This window comes from Panthera leo, chromosome C1 (genome assembly GCF_018350215.1).
Source record: "Panthera leo isolate Ple1 chromosome C1, P.leo_Ple1_pat1.1, whole genome shotgun sequence".
NCBI lineage: Eukaryota > Metazoa > Chordata > Mammalia > Carnivora > Felidae > Panthera > Panthera leo.
Window position 1 is genome coordinate 21,038,801 of NC_056686.1, and position 12,186 is coordinate 21,050,986.

The following is a 12,186-nucleotide window of genomic DNA, read 5'->3' on the forward strand; positions in this document are numbered from 1 at the left end:
CATGCGGTCCGGGCCTCCTGTTAGGAACTTTGAAGAGGCCCCGTTTGGTCATCCCTCCCCAGCTCCCATAGAGGCATCTTGAGTCTTGAGTTCCCTGAGACACAAGAGACCATGGTCTACTCACCGCATTGCCAAGGCCCTAGCTCCGCTCCCCAACTCAGATCCTCTTTCCCTGAGGTGGCTTCACCTTCTCAGCCATCCTCCATCCCCCACACGCCATGAGAGACATCAGCCCGGAAGGACCTCCAGGATCAACCAGCCCCACCCCTCCCACCATCTGACCACAGACTCCCAATTTGTGTCCAATTGGATTTGACTCTGGATTTGTGTCAAATCCAGAACTATTTGGCTCAGCCTTGTTTTTCAACAGTCCTTTATTCGTGTTCTTGTGATGGATGTTTCAGGACCTCTTTTGACATGATCAATAAGCAGGGTAGGTAGGCAGAGATTGTCAACATTTTATTCCTCATTTTTTCTCACACCCACATCCATTGTGTTAGCAAATTTGGTCAGTTCTACATATAAACCTGAATCTAATCAAGCCTTGGGGAACACTAGGTAAGGGTATTTGGGACCTGTGTGTACTATCGGTTTTTTTTGTTTTTTTTTTTTTTAAGTAATCTCTACACCCAACGCGGGGCTCGAACTCATGACCCTGAGAGCAAGAGCTGCACACTCCACCGACCGAGCCAGCCATGTACCCCCTCTGTGTACTATCTTTGCAACTTCCCATGAATCTACGATTATTTCAACTTTTTTTTTTTTGATGTTTATTTATTTTGAGGGAGAGAGAGACAGAGTGTGAGCAGGGGAGGGTCAGAGAGAGAGCGAGACACAGAATCCGAAGAAGGCTCCAGGCTCTGAGCTGTTAGCATGGAGCCCGACGCAGGGCTCGAACTCATGAACCATGAGATCATGACCTGAGCCAAAGCTGGACGCTCAACCGACTGAGCCACCCAGGCGCCCCGAATCTACGATTATTTCAAAATAAAGGGTTAAAAATAATAACTAAAAATCCACACAAAAGAACACAGTGGAAAGGGACTCAAGAGGAGTGTGCTTAAGGAATAATAAAAGTGCTAACAATAATAATCCAATGCTATTTAACACATGGTGGGCACTTACTGTGTTTCAGGCAGTTGTACCCTATGTAATTGCTTTATACATGTTATTGTGTATGTCCTTACCATATTCCTCTGAAGTAGGTGCATTCATCATTATCTCCAATTTAGACACAAGGAAATTGAGGCAAACAGAAGCTGAGTAGCTTGCCAAAGTCACCCAGCTTATATGTGGCAGAACTAGAATTTGAACCTAGATAAGCTGGCCTCGGAGCCCATTCTAGATCTCAACCACCGTGCTGGAGTGTGAATAAATGGGGACCAGAAAAAAAATGTTAAGAATAAAATAAAAACATATATCAGGGTACTGAAAAGAGATGCACACTCAAATGGGCAATCTGAGGGAAAAGGGACCACTTAAAGAGGTGAGGGCAGGGCTAGAGAACCAAAAGGAACCCTGTAGTGCTCCAAGGCTCCCAAGAGTGGGTGCCTTCACCATCCGAAAGGCTGGAGAGGGAGAAGTTCTGGAACCCAAGGGTAGCTATTTGGAGAGGGCTGCCAGGCAGGAGCTGTGGCCTTGGGTAAGAAGTTGCGGTAATCCCCCGATGACTGATCTCTTGCCAGTGCCTCCCCTTGGACTCCCCCGGAGTCCAACCAGAAGCAAGGGATAAGGGTAACGTAGTCCATACAAATCAGCCTCCGGAGGCACAGAGTGGGGTGGAGAAGCAAGATCTAGAGGGCAAAACAGAAGATATCCAGGACAGCCAGATTTGAGAAAATCAGGGAGAATTTAACATGGACAGAATTTTAGATGATTCTAAGGAATTATTGTTAATTTCATTAAGTGATAATAGTGGTGTGGTTATATAAGAAACTATTCATATATATGGAAATATTTGGAAATGAAGTTCCAGGGGAATTGCTTTAAAATATTACAGCAAAATAAGAAGAGAGGAAAGAAGGGGGATGGGAAGGATGGAATGGGAGAAAGAGAGAGGAGAAGGAAGGATGGAAAAAGGGAAGGAAGGAAGGAAGGAAGGGAGGAAGGGAAGGAGGGAGGGAGGGAGGAAAATAATGCGGCAAAATATTGAATCTAGGTAATGAGTGTTGAAGCGGGCTGAATAATGACCCTCAAAGGTATCAGGTCCTAATCCTTGGAACATGTAACTGTTACCTTACATGCCAAAGATTTTTCAGGTGTTGTTAAATTAATGCTCCTGAGATGGGGAGATCATCCTGAATAATCCAAATGAGCCTTAATACAATCACAAGTATCTGTATAAGAAAGAAGCTAAGGGAAATTTGATTACAGACTGAAGAGAAGGCAATGTGGCCACAGAGGCGGGGTGACATGGCCACAAGCCAGGAATGCTGGTAGCCACCAGGCACTGGGAAACAGATTCAGTCCTAGAGCCTCTGCAGGGAGCACACAGCCCTGCTGACTCCCTACCCATTGATACTGATTTTGGACTTCTGGCCTCTAGAACTGTTAAGAGAATAAACGTGTGTTTATTGCGGTCATTTGCGACAGCAGCTATAGGAAATGAATACAGGTATATAGAGACTTATTTTACTCTTCCCTCTCTTTTTGTGCCTGTTTAAAAACCTTTCTAATAAAGTTGGTGTGGCACACAGCCAAATCATAACGCTACCTATGAAGTGGTGTTGCCAAGGAAATAGAATCAGCAAGTTCAACCACCAGTTTACCGGAAACACAGAAAAGGACCAGATCATAGGGATACACTCAGCAAACTCAGACAAGAGAAAATGTAAACGACCTGGCCTCCTCAACAAATACATATTTTTAGTTTTATTTATTTATTTTGAGAGAGAGAATGATCAGGGGAGGGGCAGAGAGAAAGGGAGAGAGAGGATCCCAAGCAGGCTCCGCACTGTCAGCAACGCCCAGTGCGGGGCTCAAACTCACGAACTGTGAGATCATGACCTGAGCTGAAATCGAGAGTCAGACACCTAAACGACTAAGCCACCCAGGCAGCCCTAAATACAGTTAATTTAAACTTTAAATGATAAATAGATAGATAGATGATAGATAGATGGATAGATAGATAGATAGATAGATAGATAGATAAATGATAGGTAGACAGACGTATATAGATGGATGGATGGATCCAAAATCTGACCACTTTGAACCATCTCCAGTGCTTTGGCCCTGGTCCAAGCCACCATCATCCCTCACTAGATGTAGCCCCTCACTGGTCTCCCTTCCACCCTTGCACACCCTTTAATCTGTTCTCAATACGGCTGTGCAGTTGAACTTTTATACATCAGTCAGATCACATCCTTTCTCCGCTCAAGGAGAAAGGGCCCTGTAAGGCTTGACCTCATCTCCTACTTCTTTCTCCCCACCTTTTAGTCACACTGGCCCTTCTCCTCCACCTCAACACACTGGGCACATTCCTGCTTGGAGCTTTTGCACCTCCTGTGCTCTCTGCCTAGAACATTCTTCCCCACACACTCAGAGTTATTCAAATGCCACTTTCTCAGTGAGGACTTTCCTGATAACCCCAATAAATTGCAGCCATCCCCCAGCACGCCCTAGGCCCCTACCCTGTTTTCTTTTCCTCCACAGCACTTATCTGACACACCATATATTTTAGTTGTTTACTTTGCTCATTATCTGACTCTCAACTAAATTGTAAGTTCCTTGAGAGCAGGAATTTATTTGTAGATACTGATGCAAATCATCGGCAATTCGTTAGGGAAAAAATAATCATAAAATTAGATCCTTATCTCACACTATGTCCAGAATTAAATTCCAACTGGCATAAAGACCTAATTATGAAAAGCAAAACACAAAGAGTTTTGGGGGGAAAAAGTAGAGGACGATATCTTTATGATATAAGGGTCAAGGAAAAAATTATTTTTTTTTTAAATTTTTTTTCAACGTTTTTTATTTATTTTTGGGACAGAGAGAGACAGAGCATGAACGGGGGAGGGGCAGAGAGAGAGGGAGACACAGAATCGGAAACAGGCTCCAGGCTCCGAGCCATCAGCCCAGAGCCTGACGCGGGGCTCGAACTCACGGACCGCGAGATCGTGACCTGGCTGAAGTCGGACGCTTAAGCGACTGCGCCAACCCAGGCGCCCCAAGGAAAAATTTTTTTAATTAAGACATAGAAATTATAAATAACAAAGAAAAGTTGGATAAATCCGACCACATAAAGTTTAAAACTGTGTACATCAAAACAAAACAAAACTGTGTACATCAAAAGATATGGTAAAGAGAGGAAGACACAAGTCACAGACCAGCAGAAAATATTTGCAATACATGTAACAAAGGATTTTCAAGCATAATATAATATAAATTCCTTCAAATCAGTAACTTAGAGACAAGACCAATAGAAAAATGGGTCAAGAAAGGAGGAGGCAATTGACAGAAGAAAAAGCCTGAATGGCTATGAAACATAAAATATAATCAGCAGGAGTAACTGGGTGGCTCAGTCAATTAAGCGTCTGACTTCGGCTCCGCTCGTGATCTCGTAGTTCATGACTTTGGGCCCTGCATCGGGCTCTGCACTGAGAGTGAGGAGCCCACTTGGGATTCTCTCTCTCTCCCTCTCTCTGACTGTCCCCCATGCATGTGGGCATGCATGTGAGTGCCCCCCCCTCTCTAAATAGATGAATAAACTTAAAAAATATATATGATCAACATTTCAGGCAGTCAGGAGTTCAGATTAAAACAACCAACCACCAGATTGGAAAAAATTAAAGTCTGCCAATTCCAAGTATCAGGGAGGATGTAGAACAACGGAAACTCTCATTGTGCTGCTAAAAAGATAGTACAAAAGGCACTACATCTTGGAAATTAATTTTATAATAAAGTTGAAAATATGCACATCCTTCCTAGGTATACACCAGAAATATTAATATTTCCTGTATACAAGGAAACGTATATTTGCATGTTTTCGCGATACAATCCTGTGCATATGTTAAAGTGAACAGAGCCACATATAACAACATGAACAATAAACGAATAAAACAAGGATAAATACAGCATGATACTATCTCTTAAAACTATGACTGCCGGTGGACACAATACCTATGCATTGATATAGAAAAACAAATTCAGGATATGATTATCTCTGAGGAGGGAGGGAGAGGGCAGGACTGGTGAGGTACACAGGGGGCTATTACACCTGTATGTTCTGTTTAATTGGTGGCAGGTGCAAAGGTGTTTGTCATATTTATGCATACAAGTCAAGAAACATGCCCCATCATATATCGAGATTTACCGGAAGGTTACAGCGATTAAGACAGATGTTATAAGCACACAGGCAGATAATTAGTGCCAATGAACAGACTAGAGAAAGAGTCTCTGGAGGCAGGGATCACCACAAAACCAGAGACCTCTGGGAGCCAAAAAGTAACTTGGGCAGGATGTTCCTTCTGAGACCCCTTTCTGGGATGCCAGCCCTAATGCCCGGCGGCCCTGAATTCTCCTTCCTCCTCACTATAACCTCAGTTTCTCTCTCTGCTTCTCTCTGGCTCTCCTGAGCACGTGCGCCATCTCTTATTCCCTCTCAGACTTTGGGAGTTGGAGTCCCGCTCTGCCATTCAACAACTGGGCCACCCGAGGCTCAGATTCTTCATCCATAAAGTGAGGACGGCACCACTAGCCTCACACAGGGATCAGGTCTGCTAAGGACAGACATGTATGGGCAGCTAGTCCCCATTCTCCTCTTTCCTCTTCCTCCTCTTCCCCCGTGTCCTCTCCTTCCCTGGTCAGGCTGAGTCCCACCTGCTTTCACTCTCCAGCCTGGGCCTACCTGCAACAGCACACCTGCTCCCCTCCCCTGGACGGCCTCACCGCCTCACCACACACCTTGCACTGGATCTGAAAGGAAGCCTCAGGGGGGTGGCCAGGGCCCTCAAGGGTTCAATCTTGAACTTGCTTATTTGCTACCTCTTTAAAATATAGAAAAAAATTCATTAAAAATAAATTAAAAAGAAGTAGACTCTGGGCTCAGACTTACCTATGTCTAAATTCCGTTGTTTTCTCCTGGCTGTGGGATATTGGGCAAGTTTCTTAACCTCTCTGAGCCTATTTATATCTAAACATAGCTTTAAAACAAGAACAATAGTATATACTTCATAAAGGAAGTGCATAATGAAATAATGCTTGTAAAAGCATTGGGTATGATCTTTGACCCACAGTGGTCATGTGATGAATGCTAGCTAGCTTTTTTTTTTTTCTTTTCTTTTTTTTTTTTTTTTTTAATACCAGCTTCTGCGGAGTCCCAGGGTCATCAGGAGGCAGCACTCAGACAGCCAGGACAGTGGCCTCTCCCATCATGCTCCATGATGTGGCCAGGACCCCTAGCATTTTTTTCCCACCCCAACCATCCCCTCCACGACGCACAAGCAGGACCCATGGTAGAAAGTGAAAAGTGGGGACGGTCCCAGCCCCTGTTCCAGCTAAGCAGCAGCACCCAAACATCCTGGGGACCTGCCTGGGGATGACGAGGGTTTCTGTGATATGTACATGTAGTTGCATTGGTGTGTGTGTTCGTGTGTGTAGGAGGGATGTTTGTGTGTCTGGGAGGAGTAGGTTTCTTTGTAGCAAGGGAGCAGGGGGTCTTTCGTCTCTGGGCTTGTTGTGTCCTGCAAGGATTCACGTGTCGTGTCTGCCAGTGCTGACGTCCCTGTTGTGTGTCTGCAAAGATGTGTGTTGCATCCTGTGGGCAACAATATACATCATATGAGGGGCAACTGTCAATTGTGACACTTTGCATATTGTGCGCAGCGAAGGGTCATGGGTTCCATCAGTAGATGTTAAGGGCCTGCCGTGTGTTACATTATTTGTGAAGGGCCATGAACTCGGTCTGTGGGTGATGAGGGTCTGTTCTGTGTGATATGTGTGAATGCTACATCTGTTGACGATTGGGTGTTAAATGTCTACAAGGAGTAAAAGGATGTGTGCTGTGTGGTGACAAAAGAAAGTTGTGTGTTTATTGGGGATGTGCCGGTGGGAGAAAAGTCAGGCATAACCAAGCTCTGCGGACCCCTCCAGAGCCTGAACAGCCTCACAGATTCCACGGGGCAGCCAGACAAAGCAGGCAAACCTGGCCCTCTCACCCAGGTCACCAGACTCTTACCTGAGAAACAGCAGAAACGGTGGTCTAGGGAGCGACAACAAGGCTGAGGAAAAGATGGAGGGCACTGAAAGCATGTTTCCTGGTCGGCTTCTCGGAGAACCCAGGAAGTGGGGTAGAGAGTAGGGAGGAAGCAGAAGGCAGGCCTAGACCTAAGTATGTGACTCACTTTACGCTCCAATCCCCATTCAACAGCTGAATAAAGAACTAGGGGAGGCCTGCCTGCAGGCTCTGATGGGCAGGGCATAACGCAAGGAAGACAACTCCTTGGGTGGGGCCCCAACCCCAAAGACACTGGGAATACCCACGTGTAGCCAGGGAATCTCTCTGTATGTCAGCTCAGCCAACAACATGGGGCTGGTCCATCCGATGTGGAGCGCCTCTGGGAGTAAGGGTTGGGCTTGGGCTGGCAGAGAAGGAATTGGGTCCCTTGACTGTCCCCTGACCTCCATGCCTTTATTCATGCTTCCCTCGCTCTCTCTGCCTGGCTGCCTACTGATCACTCTTTAAGACTGCTCTGGGGGCACCTGGGCGGCTCAGTGGGTTGAGCATCCATCTCTGGCTCAGGTCATGATCTCATGGTTCGTGAATTTGAGCCCCACATCAGGCTCACTGCTGTCAGTGCAGGGCCCGCTTCTGATCCTCTGTCCCCCCCTCTCTCTCTGCTCCTCCCCCACCATTCCCCGACTCGTGCCCTCTCTCTCAAAAATAAGTAAACCTTAAAAAGAAAAAAAAAAAAAAAAAAAAGATCCAGCTGTTTCTCCTCAACCTGAATCCTCCATCGTAGTTTTCAGGGAGACCAGAGACTGTCTTTTCACCAAGCTTCCCAGGTGTTCTCAATTCTCTGCTCTTTCACTGAATGGCTTAGAGCAGTCACACCGGACAAGAGGGCCAAGGATCACTACCCACTGTGCACAGCCCTGTGCCAGGCATCTGTTTTCCCTGATCTCCTTAACCCTCAGGGCAACAAGTTTAAGAGAAGAGGAAGCAGAGGCTCGGAGAAGGTTCAAGGCAACAGTCTCTGATGCCAAATACGGGTCTGTTGCCTCCACTTACAAGGTTGGTTCTTTTTTTTTTTTTTATGTTTATTTATTTCTGAGACAGGAGTGACACAGCACGAGCAGGGGAGGGGCAGAGAGAGAGGGAGACACAGAATCCGAAGCAGGCTCCAGGCTCTGAGCTGTCGGCACAGGGCCCGACCCGGGGCTCGAACTCACAAGCTGTGAGATCATGACCTGAGCTGAAGTCGGATGCCCAACCCACTGAGCCACCCAGGCACCTCGGTTCTTTTTACAATAAACAGAATCTAACTAGAATTCATAGGACAGGAATGAAGAAAGTATTTTTACCCTCCTTTTACCAAAGAGGAGGAAGCTAAAGCCCAGAAGGGGGAAGTGGGGTGCCAGGATTTACAAAGTTTAGTGGAAGAGCAGACACTTGATAAGGTGGCTCCAAGCCCTTTCTGTGCTCATGCCTCATCACTCAGGGTCAGACGTCGCCATGTTTCTCAGGTGCATGAGAAGCACGGACAACTTCAGCAAGGGGGTAGATGAACCAGATTGCGCCAGGATGGATGGGGGAGGGAGGAGGGGGTGGGAGGGACCAGAGAGTCAAATCCTGCTTCACTGAACTTCCACCCTCAGTGCAGGCCCGGACTCATCCTCAGCCTCCCACGCTCTTACTCCTCCCTCCACTGGGGCCCTAGGGAAGAGAGAGGGGCCAGGAGGCGGGGCCTGGCTGAGGCCACAGCCCCTGGGGTGAGGTGCGGTGGGGTGGGGTGGGAGCGTTTAGGTGACTGGACCACCAAAGGCAATGATTGACGCTTTAGGTGGTCACACTTCCTCTTAAAAAAGGGACTATTCCCACTCTACACATCCAGAAGCTGAGGCTCAGAGTCGAACCCCAAATGGCAGATTTCTAACCGTGCCTGTCTGGCTCCTCCGTTTCCCCTCTGCCCTAGGTGGTCCCACAGGCAGCAGTGACCTGCACAGTGGGGGAGGTGGGGGCAGTGGCTCTTTGCTCCCTTTTTCACAGCAAACCACAGGAGCGAAGTGGCTCAGCCGGCCTTTCGTTCTCTCCGGGCCCTGCCGCTCCTCCAGTGAGCCTTTCCTGCCCAAAGACGCTCTTGACCTGCTCACAGATGAAGAGGCTGGAGAAGCTGTCACAGCCACAGCCCTGCCCTGGAGGCATCTTGGCTAACACTGTCTCTGTCCAATGCCCAAAGCACTCCCCTCTGGGTGGGTGGGGGGTCATCACTGAAACAATTGCTCTGAACATGCTTATGGGAATGGGCTGGGATCTTGGCAGATCTTCCAGTGGGTCTGTGGCTACAATGTGCCAGAAAGGAAATGGGAAGGCTTTAGTCCATCTGGGAAAATAGGATGTCATGGCTGAAACCCAAATTTCTTAATATGACTTTCTGATGTCCCTGGTCTCACTTCACCTCACTTCTGTTTCCAAGCATGGCATCAGTTACCTCTGGGTCTTTGCACACACCGTTCCCTCCAACTGAAACATCTTTCAAGTCCCACCCGACCTGTGACGGAAACTTGGCGGTCCCTCACAGTCAATCTCCCTTACTTCCTTCCTTGCCAACAAAACTTTCCTAGAAATAGTAGGTGTTCAGCCCCAAGGGACAAGACCTGGTCTGTGGCCTGCCCATTCTCCCTTGCTGTTTTCCCACATTTACAGTTAGAGGTGGCCACGTGGCCCATCTTCTAGAAAACGACATCTTTTAGGGAAATTTTTGCTTCCTGGATGACTTCTTTCTGCTTGGCAACCGGAATGAGGCGTGGAGCTACATAATCTTCTATGAAGATTATGCGACAATAAGATGACAAGCCCTGCTGAGAGGATGGAGGGGAAGCATAGTAAGAGCCTGGTTCCTTGGTAGTACTCTTGAGCCCGGTACTGAAACTCCCGGCCGTCAGACTTCCGTGAGCAAAATATACCCCTATTTGTTTATGCTAGTTATTCTTTTCAGCTGAAAACATTCCTGATGCATCAGCCTCTGGGTTCCAACTTTAAAAACATCACTTCCTCTAGGAAACATGCCTTTGCTCAAGCACAGGATCAAGGGACCCCTCCTGTGTCCTTGAGCAGTGGACGCATTGTACTTCTCATGATCTTTGCAGTCGCCCGCTCATCCTTGTGCCCCAGCAGACTGTGGTAGGCAGCAGGGCCCCATGGTGTTCACCATTTTATTCCTAAACCAGCATATCTGTCGAATGCGTAAGACTGGGCCTGGCCCTCACAAGCCTGCAAAAACAGTTGAAGTATGACAACGGCATAACCTCTAAGGCAGGCGTGGGAATTTACACACACATCCTGGAAAGAGATGGGTAGCACTTTGCCTGTTTAGAAGAGACGGCTGCTGGGGCGCCTGGGTGGCTCAGTCGGTTAAGCGGCCGACTTCGGCTCAGGTCATGATCTCGCGGTCCGTGAGTTCGAGCCCCGCGTCGGGCTCTATGCTGACAGCTCAGAGCCTGGAGCCTGTTTCGGATTCTGTGTCTCCCTCTCTCTGACCCTCCCCTGTTCATGCTCTGTCTCTCCCTCTCTCAAAAATAAATAAAACGTTAAAAAAAAAAAAAAATTAAAAAAAAAAAAAAACAGAAGAGACGGCTGCTGTCCCCCGCACAGGACAGTCTGCATCACCTCATGACACGTATCAGTCTGCAGCATGATGGAACATTTCTCCCTCTCTGCCTTGGCCCACTTTCAGCCAGAGCCACATCCACCCACATCCTGTGCACAGATTCGTCCGTGGTTTGGACCGCTCAACCGCACTTGGAAGGGCAGCGAGACACCCAGGCTTTGGTCCCCTCCCATAGGGAAGTAAATCTAACGTGCGGTATCTCTTCATACTACAAGACAGTGTGCCTCTGTGTTTATTGTACCTCTTTCCTTGTCTATAAAACATTGCTCAGGCGTACCTGGCTGTTTCAGTCGGAAGAGGATGAGGCTCTTGATCTCAGGGTTTAGAGTTCAAGTCCCGTGTGGGATGCATAAATTACTCAAAATAGGGGCGCCTGGGTGGCTCAGTCGGTTAAGCGTCCGACTTTGGCTCAGGTTATGATCTCACAGTTTGTGGGTTCAAGCCCCGCGTCGGGCTCTGTGCTGACAGCTCGGACCCTGCAGCCTGCTTCAGATTCTGTGTCTCCCTCTCTCTCTGCCCTTCCCTCATTCACACTCTGTCTCTCTCTCTTTCCAAAATAAAAAAACATTAAAAAATTCAAAAGAAATTACTTAAATAAAACTTAAATTTTCAAAATAAAATTTAAAAATAAAACACTGTGCGAAATCTAGTTAAAAGTCACCCAGTTTCTCCTATCTTCACATTTTAGGTGCCCTCTATTTCCCACCTCACATCCCTCCCAAGGGCTGATCCTGTCTCTCATAACCTGCAGGACGTTTGAGTATACACTGTAAGCTGGGTGCTTTCACACGTTATTTCACTCAGTCCTTAAAATATCAGTATCTTCATTTTACACACAATAGTAATATTGGCAACACCCTCTGAGCACTGTGGTAGCTACCTTATATGTGCCACGGCAAAGCCTCGTAAAGGCTGCCACGGCTACTCTATATTCCCATTCTGTACATGAAGAAACTAAGGTTCAGCGATTAAGTGGTAGGGAGCAGGTGAGGAGCAGGTCTGCCGAACTCCAAAGCATTTCAGAGTTGGGCCAACGGACCCACCCCTGGAATAATACCTAAGGAAGAGTACATCGATGGTTAGGGTATAAAAATTTATTACATATACAGAATATTACCACTAACGAATGCAGACAGGCTAGGACAGAATGGTGGTGGGTGGAAGATGGCTAGCTCTTTGGAAAGTGAACAGGTTTGGGTGGCTCGGAGCCTCATGCCACACGGAAAGATCAGTCAGAAGGGAGAGCACATGCCACACACTGTTGGGAGGTCAGGGCATCGAGTGACTGTTCTGTGTGCCCACCGCCTTCCCTGTCTGATCTGGGGCTTCGAAGGATGCCACGCCCAGAAGCAAGCAA